The 14,054-nt window shown below is 37.1% G+C and overlaps 1 protein-coding gene across 6 annotated transcripts in view; it reads right to left on the bottom strand.

Moving 5' to 3' along the window:
* The window catches only part of PLEKHG1 (pleckstrin homology and RhoGEF domain containing G1), a 123,166-nt gene that overhangs the window by 65,955 nt on the left and 43,157 nt on the right, over positions 1-14,054 (bottom strand). Inside the window, exons 4-5 of one of the 6 annotated variants that reach the window (XM_072926935.1) lie at positions 9,833-9,929; positions 9,044-9,127 (exon numbers count right to left, since the gene is read on the bottom strand). The exons of 4 other annotated variants lie outside the window; for them this stretch is intronic. The gene's annotated coding sequence lies outside the window, so the exon portion shown is untranslated. The remainder of the gene's footprint in view (positions 1-9,043; positions 9,128-9,832; positions 9,930-14,054) is intronic. One more of the 6 variants, XM_072926934.1, reaches the window with a different exon arrangement.

Genomic DNA, 14,054 nt, shown 5'->3' with positions numbered 1-14,054 from the left:
ATTAATTTTTTAAGTACTATTTTTTCCTAATCAAAAACTGAAAGCTTGCAAATCCTTAGAAAGAGCAGAAACAACAGGAAAAGAGAGAAAACACTACTGCCATGCAGCTATGTAAGCAAGAGTCTCCCTTTTTTCTAAGATTATTTTGAACAAAAACACTCATGGTATATGGCACCACTTGCTAGCAAAGCCTCACACACGCTAATTGCATGAGGCCAGTTTCAGACATAAATAATTTTAGTAGATAAGCAAAGGGTAGAGCATAATAAGGAACCCACAGTGATGTTTAAACAGTCAACTCTAGCCCTTAAAGAGTACAAGAGTTTAGGTCCCAGAAGTATCAATTAGCTGTTTGAAGGGCAGGGCATGCCAGATGTACAATTACCACATGTTCTAAAACACCTATTATTGCTCACTGTCACTGGCTGTGTTCACTACTGCTGGCATTATCAGTAGTACAATGCATGCCTCAGTAAAGTTGTGCATAAAGAGTCAAAATATTACTTGAAGTTATCCTAGCGTTAAAAGATAAGTTCTAGCTGTATTTGGGGGGGGCAATAGATACACTGAATAACAACTACAATTGAATGCTCCATCAGTGTTTTTCAAACAGCTATGTGCATGCCAAGCAATAAATTTAAAAGAAAGCTCACTGTATTTTCCAGAACCTAACTTCAGCTGTTATCACATCAGCAACTACATGGTTCCCAGTATTTGTTAAAATACACCTCACAAACCTCAGTAATATACTTCATGGGTGGGGGCCAACAGCCTGCTCATTTAAGAAAAACTACCTGTCCCTTCTTTCTTCTGACCAAATTTTGCAACAAGGAAGCTGCAAATGGAAAGAGACTAAGTAACAAAGGTTTTTCATTAATTCTTTTTAACAGCTGTGTGAATTAAAGATAAAGTATGTTTACTCCCTAGAAATCATATTAAAGTATGAAGTGAGTCAGGGCCCCTAGAGACAAGAAAATCATGTCTTCAGATAGGCTTTACAAAGCTTAATTTTAAATTGAAAAGACTGGAAAGTCCTGAGATTTAATTACTACTGGCAGGTCTGGACCACTGGGAACATTTCCATAATTTCAATCATCAAAGTAATTATTGAAGGTTTTAGGGCTGGATGTGGGAAACAAAGAGCTGGGATAGCAAAGAGGAAGGAGCAAAGGAGTCGGCTTGTTTCTCACCATCGGCATAGCAATTTTTAACTTTGCAGTTCTGCACCTAACTTTGATCAAAAAAGAAAAATAAACTCAACCCAATGATAACACTTGAAGCCTCTGAACAAAGAAACAGGAAACTAATTTAATTGTCTTCCAGCTCCCTCCCTCAGGCAGCAACTAAGCAACTGAGCTACATCTTCCTGAACTAAAATTCACAAGTAAATACAGTGTGTGTCTTTTCAGCTCTTTTCAGTATGACCAGGAACAGATTTGTTCCTTTCATTACTGTAATCAGCATCCAAAAATTGAGGGTTTTATATTACACTTGCTCATAAATGAAGTTATTTGACCAATTCCATGCAGCTTTCTAATACACATGAAGAATTTGGGGAAAGCAGAGTTTGATTTTCAGCTGCATGTATCAAAAAGTACTCCTCTGTCAGGTAATACTTGATTTGATTCCAAATTTCCCATTTTTACAGGCTTGGTTTTGGCCACCACATTCAAATATTAATGGTGAATTCACCAAACAGCAATGTGTGCTTTTGTCTTTATCACATATGCTTAACTTTGTTCTTCTGAGCAAAGAATGAAGGTCAGAGCAATCTCACTTATCCTCTTAAGCAGAGTTCCTCATTTAAATATTAAACATATCTTACTTAAAAGTTTTATGCCCATGAATTCACTCAAAACATTTCCTGCTCTTTTTGTTTTGTTTTGTTTTCTGTTAAAAGCTTTCATCACAATTACACAACCTGCCTAGACTGCAACAATGCCACAGCTCTGTCGTGGAGTGTATTTTCCTACAGAGAAATTTCAGTTCTTTTTGTAAATATGCATTTTGCAGAGTAATGTTAGGTTGAAAACACAGAAGGGATTTCCCTAAAGCAAACAGAAAGGCCAGAGACCAATAAATTAAAGGCAGCACTTTTAGACATACCAAGGAAAGGGCAGATACAGTCTCATGATCATCTTAGCCATTGATTTCTGAGCAGGCACTGACAATATCCTGGTGCAAATGTAGCAGCAGAAGGGCCACCAGCTCTTTCAACATTAATGAGCTTAAAGGAGGAACAGCCATGAGACCACCAAATCCCCACCATCACTATTGGATTATATTTAATGCTGAATAAAACATATACGGCCAGTATAGTCTAGATATAGAATCTAAACATACAATATAGATTATTTGCTACCTTGATAATATAATTTAGAAGTCTTTCCACAAAAATAGTATCAAATGCTAAGCAAGGCTTTGTATTTTAGTTCACTTGCTATATTAATTAGAAACACCTCATGTCACTTCATAATTGATTCTTACATAGACCTAGCAAGTATAAATATAAGAAAAATAGTCAGTGTTGTATATGGACTGTAGATACAGTCATCATATTGGGCTAACATGCAGAGAAGCTCAATTATTTTGTAAACAAAGAGGAAAGTGTTGAATTTGAAGCATTTACATTTTCAATTTTCAGTAAGTTAAGGATCTAAGATCTTCTACAGTTTGCCTTCTATAACCTAGAGGAGTCGAAACAAACATAAACTACAGTAGATATATCCTTATAAACAATGTCTTTGTAATCTTAGATTAAGAACTAGTTCAGACTAATGACAGTAACATAAAATAAAACATGTTCCCCGACTTCCTCATAGCTTTTATCTGCCAAAAGCAATTAAGAGTACTGCACCTTTAGGGAGTCATGAGGAAGGGAGGGAATGCTTGATTTCTCTTATAAAAAACTAAGAGACTGGATACCAAAAGCTATCATGCTTTCGATTTTCCCCTGGAACCTGTTCGCTCTTAAGGTCTTACCAGCAGGATCAGCATTACATTCAGATGTGCCGATTGTTACATTCTAAGAAACAGTAAAAATAATAATAACAATAAAAAAACTTTAAAGTTGAGCTCTCAAAATCTGAGTGAGTATTTTGGTTGAGTTTCCCCTTTGATCTGAACAAGTCAACCCTGAATTCCAAGTTAAATGCCTCTGAGCAGACATATTCTGTACTACCGTTACATGCTAAACTTGCAGCAGAAATAACATATTCATGAGCACTTGCTTTTTTTGGGTCTAAACCAGCATTCTTCCTGCACTCTTCTGCCAGCTGGAGCCTGGGTGATCACTTTCAGTTCAAACATCTGTGCCCATGGCCATGACACCTGCTTGTGGGTCCATTCCTACTAACTCCCCCTAAAGCTCAAAAGTTTTCACCTATGGGCATATGCAATCCTTCCTTCAGAGCCTAAATGCAAGGAGTATGAGAGAAAAAAACAGTCTCTGTTGCACCAAGGAGATATATCATCTTCATCTAGCCCTAGTTTACTCCATTATACACGAATAGCAATATTGCTGTTGTTGCAGTATCTTGAATAAGAGCAACAAAACCAACTTAAAACAGATCAGATTTTTTTTTTCTTGTAAGGAAAGCCTACACCATGACCTAATCTGAAATGGCAAACTACCTGGCTCCTGGGTTAAAAAAAAAATTAATACAAAGGCAGCTTTTTCAGGTATGATGTCTAGAAGCTTCTTTTACCATGTAGAATATAGTTAAGCCAAAATTATGATTTCTTTACTTCTGTCTAATTCAAGTTCCCTACACTACTACTCTTCTCTCAATATAGGACAGGAGAAAGCATTAACTTCTGAACTTCTGGCATATTCCTTGTTCTCCTCCTGTGGATGGTATACTCTCAATTAACCAGTTGTCAGTGCAATCATATACTATTATAGAACCAGAAACCTGAGAGACAGAATACAATGGTTTCACAGATTTTCTTTTTCAGCTACCACTATCAGAATTCTCTAGGATTACCTTTAATCCTGTAATCAGAAAGACCATTTCACAATGGGGCTAAGAATTTACCAAAACCAAACTAAAATGATACTCTTTTTTTTGCCAAGGGAGTAACGTTGAGCTAGTACCATCACTGTAAAATGGAAATAGGCTTCTGTTTTGTTCGTGCTGAATTGTAGAATACACTGTGATATCAACTTGCTTTAGATGAAGAGATCCAAGTGCCTACTAGAATTTCACATTGTGATTGCTATCACAAATTAGCCATTGTCATTGAACAATTCCCTCCTTTGGAGCACTGAAAACATAGCCTTGGACATTTGATTAACAAATTCAGTCCCCCCATGCATAAACAAAAGAAAAAGATTCCTTTGTAAAATGGTACAACAAAAGGTAACAAACCATATCACAGGGCATAGGCACATCACTGTCACTCCTCCCAAGGTTAATCACAGGCATCCAACTTGCCACCAGTGAGAAGAAATTTACATTCATCCGTATTATTAATTTGCTTACCAGCACAACCCTCACCGTTTACCTGACACTTTGTTCACTTACCATTTATACTGGGAGAGGTTACAAAAAGGCATTTCAAGGAAAATTCCAAAGCTCAACATAAATAAAGGATTAGTTGGTGGACACTGCTTTCAAGATAAGGAGGTATATGCCAGCAGTAAAGGCACCTGAGCTAATTAAGCGCTTCTAACCACAGGATGTTTACTCTGTACAAAAATCGGTTTCAAATGTTTTCAATGTGACACTAGCTGCAGAACAGCCAACAAAAGTACTACCTGTTTGCACAAAACCAAACAAAAATGGGATGACAAAAAAACCTTGCCTGCGTTTGAAACTCCAACTTGTTTGATTTCAGTATTAAGTTACTCAGTTATGAATGAGGGTTGAAACAATGGTAGCCAGACAGAACATGCCCAATAAGCAAAAAAAAAAAAACCCTTTTAAACAGGATTATACCAACCACTGAGCAAATATTGTAAAAAAATTAAAACCCACCAAAAACACACCTTAAAATCAGAGCTCCTGTTTGCTCTCCTTCAGACAGATTAGAGATTTGGAGAGCACAGATCATAATCACAGGCTTTATTTAAAAATCATTTTAGAAAGAATAAGCTAGTCTGGGCACTACATTCCAAATACAACCAAGGAATTATACCAAATCACTGGTAAAGATAATCCCAGGACTTTGAAAATTAGCACTTACTCCTGGAAAGCCCAGACATCTGTGGTGTATTTTACAGGCAAATCCATTTTTCTACATAATTTCCCAATCCTTCAAGTAAGGAAAAGGTCTCCTTTCATCCACCCTGAAGGGATCCAGTTTCAGAGGAAGCCCCTAGATACTTTTTTTATTCTTCTTGGTGTTTATGTGCACATTGACCCCTTCAAAGCGGGGCAGTTTAATCTGTCAGTTAAAATGACACTTGCATTTCTCCTGCTCACGACATTGAGATTTTAACTGGGTTTTTTTAAGAGCATGTTTCATGCTTTTTGTTTTGAATTATAATCTGCAGTTCAGCAGAGATCCCCCTGAATTCTAGAACCATGATGCTTCTTCCCTTTAATTTGAGTAGAAGAGACCTGTGAGAGCTGTATTATCCAATTATCACTGTAAAAATATTTTTAAGATCCTATTTGTCTGTGACAACCATCCTCTGTAAATCCACAACCAAAGAGTAACTATCATTGTAATTTAATCTCTAAACAAAATCTGCCTCATTGTTTTAAAGTATTGGTGAAGCTTCATCTGATACAGAGCCAGCCACTACACCTCAGTTTTGTGTCCTAATCAGAACTTACATCCTTCCAGCTGCAAACAACTATTTCATGTAACAAAATAAGCAGTGTGTGTTAAAGAGCCTTACTGCAGTGGATAGTTACTACTTTATAAAAATAGAGCTGTCAGCAGCATCTTTTTTTGCCTTAGAATAAGGTCTGGGACTACAGGGACAAAGAAGGGTAATAGACAGAGTGAAACTTTATTAAGTACTAACCATGGAAGAGAAAAAAGAAAATTCCCCTGAGATGACAAGTTAATTCTTCCCTTTGGGTAGCCTAGAACACTGTCAAGTTCCTACTAGGTTCCTTAGGCAAGTCAGGGATTTGTTTAAGTATTATTACAGGCAAGGAAATAAACAGACCCAGATTTCAAAGTCTCGTCCCAGAGCCAACAAAAACGCCACTTTCCCTCTGCAAGCTGTGCCTGCTGCTCTGTGTAAAGCTATCAATTACATCCTTTTCCAACTTGGCATTAAAAGTATCAAATTGCCCTGGCTGGATGAGAAACAGCCTCTCATCTGCTTCAGAAGTGATGTTTTTATTGCTTGAGTCCAGAAGTTCCATTATTTCATTAGCACAGAGTTAACACCAGAGTGAAGGGAAAACCACTCTGTTACAGTCACTTTTCAGCATGCATGAAGCAGAACATCTTACTAAGGCCTGAATAATGCTTAATTAAGCCTTCACTAAAACTGGGAAAATCCACTGCACAAAATATCGTTTATCCTGCAAAGTATTTAAAATTAATATGGATGTTTAAAAGTGGGCTCAGGCATGGTTCACTTGCAAAAAAAACCCTCAAACGAAAAAAAGAATTACATTCCTGCTGGTCTTGCTCCTGAAACGTGGTTTGCATGCTGGGTGAGAGCAAGCAGAAGTAAGTGAATATGTAACTAGACACAGGATGGGACTGTTCCCTCTTATGGTACTACTGATAAATCTGCTTAGCTGCAGCATGAAATAATAGCTCTTTTCCTCCAAGGTGGAAATTTTAATGTGAGTACTTCGCAACAAGTATGCCAACTTCTCTGTATCTATGAATCCTTCATTAATTTAAAGTTACTCATTTGCTTAAATGTCTTGTTCTGAGGCTTTGTAGTACCGAGTCCAAATATACTGATTTCTGATTCAATAGGCACTTTTAAAGTTATGTTTTCTCTATGCTAATATTAGAATTGCTGCTATTGGCAGCATAGTTTGTAGGAGGTGTTTCAAAACTAACTTATTTTGGCTTTTAAGCAGAGGAATGGCATTCAAAGTCCACATAAGTTTTCCAGACATTCCACCCCCACACCTAATTTAAACACAAAATATTGCTATGACATCCTGACATGAAGATCTCAGAGTGTCTTAAACACACTGAATAAACTTCAGAAGACTATTCTGTGATACTAACCACAATTATTCTGTAGCGACAAGGACATAGCACAGTAACTTGGACTGTAAGCCAACCACCTATGACCCAAAACAGAAAACAAATTTTGTCTGTCTGTGTTTGCGTATTTGCCTCAGGACACAGTTTCTTCAGGGATTTTTTGTTGTTGTTCTCAAAGTTGGCAATCCACAAATCAGCCTAGATTAGTCACCTCCCCAGAACATACTAGTGTTTCAAAAGGGACATATTTAAGCAGAAATTTAGCATTAAATGCAGCATCCTTAGAACTTTCAACCATAACTGTGCATCAGTTTATTTACCACAGTGGTAAATAAAGCTGGTGAATTGCTGTATATTTCAGTTTCTTTTGCATCAGGGTGTTTGACACTATACTCTTTTCAGTATTTAATACTGATAAAGAGGACTCTTGGCACTCTAGCAAGAGTAATCTCTTGTGAGAATCTGAAGAGTTCACAAGGGATTTCTCAGTAATATGAGTCATAATTAGGACCATGCCAACAAGCAAATTTGTGAGTCTTTATTTTGCTCTCCAAGTCACATGCACAAGGCTAGTAGACATAACATACAAAAACACACTCCACTACTTTGAAGAAGGAGATAATATTGTGTGCACACAGGTGGATAACTAAGCAACTATTCAACATCATAGAAGAGGTAGGGGATTTTTTTGTGCTTCTGAGAACAGAGTTCTCTTACACAACTTTTAGGAAACCCTTCACTTATGACTTCTGAGCCTAAATTACAAAATACTTTGCTTTAAACAATTCCATTTCACTTTTGAATGTTTCCTAATGTTCTTCTGGTAGGTAAAGAAACAAGGAAAGAAAGGAGTCCACAAATCTCCAACATTCAGGGTTGCATGACACAAAGGAACTATAAATGTATTTCCCATTTGTTTGGTAAGTAGGGCACAGATTTCTTTTCCTTAATTCTGAAACTCATCCAAGTTAAAAATCTGAGCTCTTTTTCAAGCTTTGATTAGTGTTTAGATTTCAGTGGCACGTATACAAAACCACCCTAGAGCCGTCCCTTGCATTTGTATTAATATTTGCAATATAATGCATATGGAGAAAGAAACATGGGCATCTAGGTAAGAGAGAGACCAGACCTTTGCTTCCTTACAGTCTACTTTAGCAACAGCACCTCTCAATCAGGAGGTGCTTCTTAGGCAAGGAGCTACAAAAAGCAGTCCCAATCCTTCTCTCCTTTCTAGCTCTCAGCCAACCTGATTATCAGTTTTCAAGTACTCTGCCAAGATACTGAGAAAAGATCACAGGATAAAGTCTAACAGCTACAACTGTGTGATTTAAGAATGAAAGTGACTTTAAGTCATCGGTTCAGTACTGTTTCCTCTAATTACTGGATCATTTCCTATCTGGACATTTATAGTTTTTGATTATACAGCTGCTAAGATACCTGTGATCACAGATGACTGCTATATTCAACAGCATCCAAAGTTCAAGGCAACAAAGTGAGCTCAAAGTAGCTTTTATCTTCCTTTCTGCTTAACCCTTCTAACACCCTGCACTGTTACATGGTAATGCAAGTTACTGCTTCTCTGCAAACTCACAATACCAGGGTGGGCAGGCAAGAACATTACAAAAAAAAAACCCCACCCTGGATTTAAAAATTGCCTGTTATTTGCCTGTAAAAAGGGCTCTGTTATTTAGTAGTTTAACATAGTTTTATTCTGTAACCTGCATGCTATTCAAAAATTTTATTATCATTTTGGACTGGCTCAGAGATTTAAACCAGGGATTGCTCTCGTTTCCCTACCAAGAGGAAAAAGAATAGAAATGTAAAAAAAATTAAAGAAAAAATTAAAAGAGAGATTTAAAAAGAAAAAGGGAAAAGAATGTGCATTAATTACAAGGTACTGACTGACCTGGATTAGCCTTTATTCCATGTCAGCAGAAAAGAATTCCGAACATCTGCATCAATTACAAGGACTGCTGTTCCAAGTGGATTTCTTTTGAGAAATAAATGAAGAAAATCAACTTTTGGCTTGTTTCTGCACCTAAGTTTAACCCTGTGTAGTCTAATAATGAGATAGTACCTTTCTTATAAAGTCTTTCACATTATTTTAGGAACAGAGCAGTATTCCATCTCATCAAGTTTCTGCCTGTATACTTTAATTCCAAATGGCTGAGGGACCAGTTTTCCCCTATTTATAAATAATCCTAAGCATCTTAATGAAGTGGGAATAGGGAAAAAATGCCATCTAGACAAATGAAAAGATGTGCAGGATTTCAGTGCACTCAAGCTCTAGCTCTTACATTTCAAAAAGAACATCCAAGCATTGTAAAGACTGCAAAAGAAGACATGAGAAACATATCCTGTCAGAAATCCTACACTGTAACAACAGGCAAAAGAAGCTCAATCTGTTCACTTTACACAGTCAACAGGTACCCGTCTGAGGGTCACAACCATTTCTTCAAACAAAAGTTTAATGGCTTAAGCTAAACACACAGACATGTTCAGTCTAGAAACAGGATTAAACTGATGGCACAATTAGGGATAAAAATCTTCTTGTCATGGTTGATTCTACAATATAAGTTATTGCTTAAAAGACTAAATCTCTTTCTAAACAGTACGAGATCCCAGAAACAAAACCTTTGCAATTCAGGTCTTCAGCTTCCAAAAACCACATTTTGCAGAGGATGGGCTCACACACCTATTGCAGTACTTCCAGGCTTTAGAAACTTCTAGACACCTCTCCAACATATGAACATTCTGTATTATTTCTCTTCATCAGGAAGTCCACAAAACTCCTGTGGGGACAAAAATTCCCACATTTCTTCATACACCAAATCCAGTAGGTAATACATGTATTGACAAACAGAATTACTGCTGAAACCAGCACTGGCCTTGGAAGAAAGACCAATTAACATATACAATCAAATCATACCGTTTTGATTATTTTTACTTTTATAATTTTAAATTTCAGCTTTATATAAGGGATGGAACTATCAAAGGTATTCAAACACAGAAAGTTTCATATGTAATGGTTTTGCAGTTCTTCATAAAATCAAAGTTAAGAAAACGAAGATGTCATCTCTGCAGGGATACACTATGCATTAAAGCCAGATGAAACATTTAGAAGCCAATACCTGGGAGACATTGCTAACTGGAAAAAAGGTGGAAAAAATTTAGTGACTTGCCAAGTGTTACTATACCTTTTTCAGTAGAAAGAGCACATATTCTGTAAAACTATGAAGTGTTTCAGATAAAATACATAGTAGCAGAACTTAAGTGAAAAACATACTTTCAAATACCTAATGTACTGGTAGAAAAATTATATCTGATGTATAAAGTGAAATATCAATTAGTTGTGCTTCTTGACAGATTGTAAAAACAACTGTAGGCTGAAATGTTTGAACTGGGATTTTCATATATCTTTACAATGTAACAAACTAAGTCAGCCAAATACATTACTTGAATACATCCAGACTTGAGGAAGCTTGCCAGAATGTCTAACTTGGCAGAAAAAGATTAAGCAGGATCAAGTCTGGTCAACAGGCAGCATTTTCAGCTCTACAAGACTCAGAGGTTTTTTGGTTGGTTGGTTGGTTGTTTTCTTTGTTTTCTGGCTCTTTTTTCTCCTTTCAATATGCATTCATTTTGGAGGAATTTTAAAGGCTTAAACCTGGAACCAAGGAGCCTTCCTGTGTATCAGTGCTTACAAACACACTTGCTGTTTTATGTCAAAGGAAACCTAAATTTATTTTCTTTAAATTTAAAAATTAAAAAAAAAAAAAAGGAAATAGACATAAACCCTATATTTTTTTCCCTCCATACAGTATATTCAGTGTGATTTTTCCTGCCTCACAAGCTTCCCTCCTGCCCATGTTCTCTGTATTTCACATTAAAGATTTCCTGGTATGACATTATCAGTGTGGCCTTTCCAGCTTCTTTTATTCACATTCAGAGAAGGGTGTGGGTAACTTATAAAAGTAGCCGTAAAGTAAATATGCCTATAAACTCTGACAATTTTATAAAAGGCGGTTATTTGTCTGTATTCAGAAGTGACAACAATGCAGTGACATTTTCCCACAATAGGTAAGTGCAAACTTAATTTTGGGTATTGTACCCTTCAGACACAGCAGTAATTCAATGACTTTTAAATTTGTGAACCTAAGAAGCTTGTGCAATAATTTTTATTCTTAGTAAGACTTTGATTTGCCCACCTCTCAAGGAGAGGGTCCACAGAAGTCAGCTATCCAGGTAGCCCAGCTGTCTTCCAAAAATGTGAAAATCTAAATATAGGCTCAGCACCCAAAAAGAAGTAGAAACTAAAAAACTAAAAACAACCCCCAAAAACTTCTCATTTAGAAACACTACATTCTTAAAACACTAAAGAAATATATGAAGCAGAGTCAAATCCTGCCCCAGGAAGGCTCTTAAAAAAATTTACCTCTATTCAAACAAAGTCTAAACAACAGCCTTCAAGCTGTTCACAAGAAAGGGCTCAGCACATAAAAATGTGTTACACTTCTGGTGGTTTTGGCTCCCTCTCCTGCACCCTGATCACACACACACAGCCCCAGTGGGGCCAATGCTAGCTCTGATAGGGTCACAATGCTCCTCTCTGGTGACCAGCAGAGCTCAGTGTAGCACAGGGCACAGGAACACGCTGGGACAGTTGGATTTACACCACAAAACTACTCCAAAGGCATGATCTGAATCAGATCCACATGTCTACATCAGTCTGAAAGACGTGTGGCAAAATGGACTGGAGTTGCTGTATTGATAATGTGGATTCCAGGCAGGCCTGAAGCAATGAGCAAGTTGTGGTCTGTGATGAATGCACAGCATCTATATATGATACAGAAGTTTAAGTCACAACAGAAGATTGCAGAGGCCCAGCTCTACATAGAATCAGTTATTCTGATTCTAAAGCAGAAACTCTAACTCTCTGACTTGACATAGAGGTTTCTGGAATCAGTGTACAGAGCAACTTCCCCAGAAGCATAAAGCACTGTGAGTTCCCACTGCTGCTTCTCCAAATCAAATGAAGCTTGTCAAGTCATCATGAGCCCTTCAGCCCTTTTTTGGCTGTTGGCCAAAAAACACAGTTCTTTCAGTATACCTGAAGCCTTAAAGAGCAAATAAACTTTATTGTCAGAAAACCTTAGGCATTAACATAAGACCTGTTCAAAAAAGCCATCAGTCCCTATCACTCTGGTTGTAGCCACATCTTGCAGCAAGACCTGAAGAACTGTGACAAACACAGGCGCTCAGATTCTCAACAGCATTAGATTTCTTCACCATGTGAAATGCAGGCAATATTTTTCTTGAGCCTTTCTCTTATGAAACACTTAAAATATTTCTAAGCACTTCATTAAATGCACAACATTGACTGGAAATATGCAACGAGCTGAATATTTTTATTTGTAGATCCTAAAATTAACATTTGAAGATGTAACCTGAAATCTCAGTGTTGCAACACAAGTTGCCCATATAGCTCCTTGCACCCAATGATTATTCCATAATTACAAGAAGCCACCTCCTTCCAGGATTGCAATGCTCTTTTAAGACCAAAGTCCCAATAAGTGGGGTCCAGGTATACAAGAAGATGCAGGTGTGAGTTTTTTCCTTCTAGAGGTTGAAATGACAGGGGGTGGCAAGCAGCAGAACTAACCAATAATCATTAATAATGAATATGGATTTAAAATACAATTAAGACATCCTTCATCAATATTTCTGAGGAGAGAAATGAACAACAGTTCATGATGAACTTCACACTCAAGAAAGTAATCTTTCTGTCACATGTCTTCTTTCTGTCACAAGGATTACCTAGACAGCAGCTGTCAATAGAATGGGTCTTTAAATACTTTGCCTGTTTCATCAGGTTACAAAATATTTCTGTGGTGGGGTTGAGGAGGGCAGCTTTGGGACTTCTTCAATTTCCTATTTGGAATTTGCCAAATGCTGTAAGATTAGACCAGTGCCTCTAGTTAATCTAGTGCCTCTTTGATGGGGAAAAGATCCTCAAAAATTTTAGACAGCCTTAAAACAAAAATAATGTATTTTACTACTACTCAGTTGTGGAAAAAAAAAAATCACTAATGATATGAGAAAAATTCAATTTATACATATCATACATAGAGTGTGAAGAAGGCTCCCTGTTCTCTTTTTTAGTGACTACAGAGCTCCTAGGACTGGGATCTAATACCAAGGTTCTCACAGGGTAGGGATCCCAACTGGGGACCAAACCTTGAATGCAGCCATTTGATTTTTGGGAGAGTTGTAGCAGAGTCTTATCTTTATAAAGGATTTCCTGTTGCCTAAAATTTGTATTCATATGGCAAAACCACAAAACATTCTTGGCAGGACATTCCATCTTTAGAAACACTGGCTTACTTCAGATATTACCAGACAGAACCATCTCCTGGCCAGACATCAGGCAGAATTCCCTAACAATTAGCCTCATACATGACTTGTTTCTTCCAGTATTGCTTTCCATTGTGAAACACATACGCTCTCATGAGATAAGATTTAACCATGAACATGAAAGTTTTATGCAGTGAAAAGTACAAATACATAAACTGATAACCACCCTTCTTAACAAACAGACATTGAGAGCAAACATGTTGTTTATAACTATTTCAACAGAAAGTAGACAAAACAGAAACCAAATAACTTGGATTGTCTGGCTTTCCTGAATTAGAAGAGTCCAGATTTCCTAGGACAGAGGTTAAGCTCAAATTCTTACCACCTTAAATAATTTTTTGGTCATTCCATCATTTGAAGCACAGGTTACATTGTGTGTATATGGGAAAACAAGTGTTTACTTCACCTGGAAGCTATGTCCCTTTAAAATTATTCTACAATATTATGCTGCAGGAACCACTGCCAAGATGTATGTAATGGAGTTTAAGACCCACTCCACAAAA

Source organism: Taeniopygia guttata, chromosome 3 (genome assembly GCF_048771995.1).
Source record: "Taeniopygia guttata chromosome 3, bTaeGut7.mat, whole genome shotgun sequence".
Taxonomy (NCBI): Eukaryota; Metazoa; Chordata; class Aves; order Passeriformes; family Estrildidae; genus Taeniopygia; species Taeniopygia guttata.
Note: the sequence above shows the minus strand (reverse complement) of the source record. Positions and strands in the feature narration are given on the sequence as shown.